Consider the following 5,186-nt stretch of genomic DNA (forward strand, 5'->3'; position numbering starts at 1 on the left):
AACTCTTCACAAAAGCTATTGCATCTTGAAACAAGGTAGGCTAAAAGAAACAAGATTGCAAAACTTTCCTAGCTATTCTTTCACCCCCATGATGGCCACCAAAAAGAGATGAATGACACTTTTGTAGCACTTATGTGAATTCAGCTTCTGGAACACATCTGTGTATAATTAGGACCCTGATTGAAAAGATATGGATCATCCCATATGTACGCATGAGAATAATATAGCAATTTCTTTCTCTGTTGAATAGTAGCTTCAGGAGGGTAAAAGTCACTTGCCAGCAAATTCACAATATCTGCATACCAAGGAACTTCACACACCTTTATAGACTATAAGTATTCATCCGAGAACTCTTCCCGAATGCAGAGAAAGTCATAAACCATATGATCATGAGTCTCTAACCTTGAAAAATGGTCTACAACTTGATTTTTTGCTCCCTTTTGATCACAAACCTTTAGGTCAAATTCTTGTAGTAATAGAATTCACCTGATTAATCATTGCTTTGCATCCTTTTTGCTGAAAAGATATTTAATGGTGGAATGATCTATATGAACAATAACTTTGGTGCCTACCAAATATTCTCTAAATTTATCGAATGTATAAACTACTACTAACATCTCCTTTTCAGTGACTGTATAATTCATTTAGGCATCATTTAAGACTTTACCAGTATAATAAATAGAGCAAAATACCTTATATTTTCTTTGACCCAAAACTACTCCAACAACCACATCACTTGCATCACACATCAATTCAAATGGCAACTCCCAATTTTGAGAAATCATAACAAGAGCTTCTATCAGCTTTTCAAAGGCTTCTTGACAATCCACCCCAAAATCAAACTTGGCCTTATTTTCTAACAATTTACACATTGGGCTTGCAATCTTCAAAAAGTCTTGAATCAAATACCTATAGAAACCTGTATACCCCAAGAAACTTTGCACTCTCTTGACTATTACTGGATGTGGCAGCTTTTCAATCACTTCAATTTTTGTCCTAGCTACTTCTAGTCCTTTACTTGGAACTGTATGGCCTAGGACTATACCTTCCTTCACCAAAAAGTGGAACTTTTCCCAATTCAACACCAAATTTATCTCTTCATATCGAGCTAGGATTCGATCTACATTTTGCAAGCATTTATCAAAAGAATTATCACAAATAGAGAAATCGTCCATGAATACCTCGACAAATTCTTCAACCATGTCATAGAATATTACCATCATGCATCTATGAAATATTGCAGGTGTATTACAGAGGCCAAAAGGCATGCGTCTGAACGCATATGTGCCATAAGGATAAGTAAATGCAGTTTTCTCTTGATCTTTAGGTACAATGGTGATATGATTATAACCCGAGTAACCATCAAGAAAATAGTAGTACTCCTAACCTACAAACCTATCCAGCATCTGATAAATAAAAGGAATAAGATAGTGGTCCTTTCTTGTGGCTTTATTCAATATTCGATAATTAATACATATTCTCCATCCAGTCACCATAGAAGTGGGAATCATCTCATTTGCTTCATTGGTCACCACAGTCATCCCATCTTTCTTTAGAATGCAGTGTATTGGGCTTACCCACTTGCTGTCTGAAATTGGATAAATAATCCCATTATATAACCACTTGATTGCCACTTTCTGCACCACATCTTTCATCACCAGATTCAATCTATGTTGTTGCTGCACTCTTGGTTTGAAACCCTCTTCCATGTATATATTGTGCATGCAAAAAGATGGATTTTTCCTTGTAATGTCAGACATTTGCCACCCAATCACCTTTTTTTTTCTTTTCAAGATCATCGTAGCTTCCCTTACCTTTACATCAGATAAATCTGTAGAAAAAACAATAGGAAAAGTATCATTGTCACTAAGGTAAACATATTTCAAGTGGGGAGGAAGAACCTTAAGCTTTAATTTTGGAGCTTCATCAATTGAAGCTTTGGGAGATGACCCAATTGGCCTATTCAAAGGCTCAAAAGGCAACTTTCTTATTTCAATAACCACTAAATTCATGACTTTAATTAACGTCAATGCCTCCATATCTCTATAAAGATCACAACCCATGAAGGCTCGCTCTAATGGATCATCTAACAATAATAGCCTCTGATCAAACTTAAGATCTATAATGGATATAGCAGACAACTCCTTATATATATCTGGCAATTTCAGCACCTTGTACATATCAAAAACATCTACTTTGTCATGCACTCTCATTGTCATCTTCCCTGGTGCTACATTAATTTATGACTGTTCTATTGCTAGGAAGGGCTATCCCAAAATAAATAGAACAATCGAATCAGCTTCAAAGTCAAGAATCATAAAGTCCACTTGAAAGATTAGTGATCCGACTTGCACTAGGACATCTTCAATAATTCCATCCGGCCTAGCAAGGAGCCTATCTGCCAACTGAAAAATACTAGTAGTGGGTTTGGGACTCCTAAGACCCATTTTCTGGTACCATGATGTGCACATAAGATTTATGTTAGCCTCCAAGTCACACAATCCACGAGCATTGATGGTCTACCTAAAAGTGATTTGTAAAGTAAAAATACCTGGATCCTTCTATTTTGTGGGTAATTTGTTTTATATCTTTGATGTGCACTCCTCAATAAGTGCAACTATAACATATTCTATCAATTTGTTCTTGTTTGCCACTATATCCTTCATGTATTTTGCATATTTTAGAACACTCTCTACAATATCAACAAGAGAAAGATTTACTTAAACCTGCTTTAGAAGATAAAAAAATGTCTTGTAACTGGCCTCCTCTTGATGTTTCCTTTGTCTTTAAGGGAATAGTAGAGGTAGAGTCTTCTTTTCCACATGAGTTTGATCACTTGCAGCTTTTTCTTTAACCCCTTTTTCTTCTATGGCCTTAGGATCATCTTCAGTGGCTGTGGGACTAATCTACTCAGGTACCACTTTCTTTAACTATAACACATTAATTATTGTAACTATATTTACCTATTTTGGATTTGCCTCTGTATCGCTAGGTAAGCCTCCTTGAGGTCTTGTATTTTATTCTCCTGTAATTTGTTCGAGTTGTAACTCTAAATTTCTAGTAACCAACTATTCACTCTTCAAATTCGTTGCAAACAGCGCTTGATTACCTAAATTCAACTTCAACATCTCCTGCACATTACCTATTAGAGTGGCACCTTAATTATTTTGAACCTGATGTTGATTCTGTTGCACTGTCCCCTTATACTGTTTATTATTCTGTGCCGGATTTCTACCTCATGAGAAATTAGGATAGTTTCTCCAGTTGGGATTATATGTATTACCAAAATTCTATTATCTTTGATGATTCACATTCCCCACATAATTAATAGAATCTGGATTAGCCGTACAAGCATATGTTATATGCTCGCTACTTCCACAAACCTCACACCAAGAATTTGCCTGTTGGATTGTATTAGTTGTAGCTGCTGCTTGTGGAACTCCCCACTTTATGCTATTAAGCTAAGTAAGAATATGAATTTGCATTGCTGTAATCTGGGATAATAATGTGGTGAACTAGTATACCTCTAATACCCTTGCAACCTTCTTAGGAGTACTCCTCAATTCTGCATGCCAATCAGGATTCCCTTATGAGATCCTATTCAACAATGTGTATAATTCATCATAAGTCTTCTCAAGAGTTTGTCCACCTGCTGCTGAATCTAAGAGAATCTTGGTATTTAGCTCCAACCCCTCAATGAAAGTATGAACAATGACATCATTACACTGATGATGGTGAGGGAAATTTTGTAGCACACTCTTAAGTCTCTTCCAAGCTTGGTAGAGATTCTCTTCTTCTTTTTGTCTGAAACTCAGAATATCACTTCTCAAACATGCAGTCTTCCCTAATGGAAAGAATCGAATAAGGAACTTCTGAGCTAGATATTTCCATGAAGTGATAAAGAGTGGTCGTTCATCATGTAACCACCTTTTTGCTTTCCCAATTAAAGAAAAAGAAAAGAGTATCAATTATACATAATCAGTATTCACCCTTGAAGGAATGTAAGTATCACTTATTTCCAAGAAGGTCTGTATGTGATTTTGCGAGTCTTCATATGAAAGGCCAGAGAATTTTCCGCTGAATTCAATAGTTGCACCATATTCTATTTCAATTCAAATTGATCACCCGGCTCGAACTTGCGAATACTGTTAGTCGCATTATTCATGAGTGGAATTGCCACCTCATGAACAGGTCTAGTAACTGGTTGAGCAGGAACAGCCAGGATAACCAAAGCTGGGATATTTTCAGCTTATGGATCGACCAAATTATTTGGATCTATTGGATGAGCCATTTGAACCTATTACATGGGATATTGAGCTTTTTTCCTTTGTTAAAATATCATTTATGGTTCTACAAAAGTCTCTACCAACTCTTTATCTCTCGCCAGTCCTATATTCAGCTAAACCTGCAAAAATTCACCAGCTAAGATCAAGTCGTTAACAGTTAAACTTAATATCAAAAACCAAAAATTTAGCAATTTACTAATTATACTAGTCCCCGGTAACAGCGCCAAGAACATATTTCATCCCAATTCACACGCAAGTGCACGTGGTCGTACAAGTAATATAGTGACTTAGACAGTCAGATATCGTTCCCACGAGGACTAACCAACTAGAAATTTAACCAACTTTTAGTTTTAGACAAAGAGGTATTAAGCATTGTAAAGTATCAAGATGTTTGTAAAATTTAGAATAAGAATGTAAATTAATAAATAATAAATAATAATTTGTGATAATCGCAAAGCAAGCAACGGTTGTAAACAGTAATGATTAGAATTCCAGGGTTGAGGCGCATCGAACAATCATACAATTCTATCTTCTTGTCATATTCTAATTGGTTATCAGGTTGTTGATTATCAAGGTTTATAGTCCGATCTTGTTCTCCCGACATCAAATCTTCTATTTATTAAATATTGCAACTACAAGTCCCGCAGAGATATAATAATTCTTCTAGATTCATAAAGTTATCTTTTTGCAATTGAACCAAGCAAGGATTCTAGGTATATCTTTATCCTAAAAGCTAATTCAAACCCCTTAATTTTTGTGTTCTATCCTACGATTCTCCTCCCAGATTTACATAGAAATATAGATTTATTATAATGGTGGCCACTCATCAAAATAGTAAGATCAAGAAATTAAGAATAACCCAGATGATAATCCAAAAAGAAAATATGATGAAGAATATCA

At 35.5% G+C, this 5,186-nt stretch overlaps 1 non-coding gene across 1 annotated transcript; it reads left to right on the top strand.

Annotated features, from left to right (window-relative positions):
* The first annotated feature begins 3,726 nt into the window (after positions 1 to 3,726).
* Positions 3,727 to 3,833, top strand: LOC124898265. Its single transcript, XR_007055240.1, has one exon. It is a non-coding gene; the product is annotated as a small nucleolar RNA R71 (small nucleolar RNA).
* Positions 3,834 to 5,186: the final 1,353 nt, after the last annotated feature.

This window comes from Capsicum annuum, chromosome 4 (genome assembly GCF_002878395.1).
Source record: "Capsicum annuum cultivar UCD-10X-F1 chromosome 4, UCD10Xv1.1, whole genome shotgun sequence".
NCBI classification, from domain to species: Eukaryota; Viridiplantae; Streptophyta; class Magnoliopsida; order Solanales; family Solanaceae; genus Capsicum; species Capsicum annuum.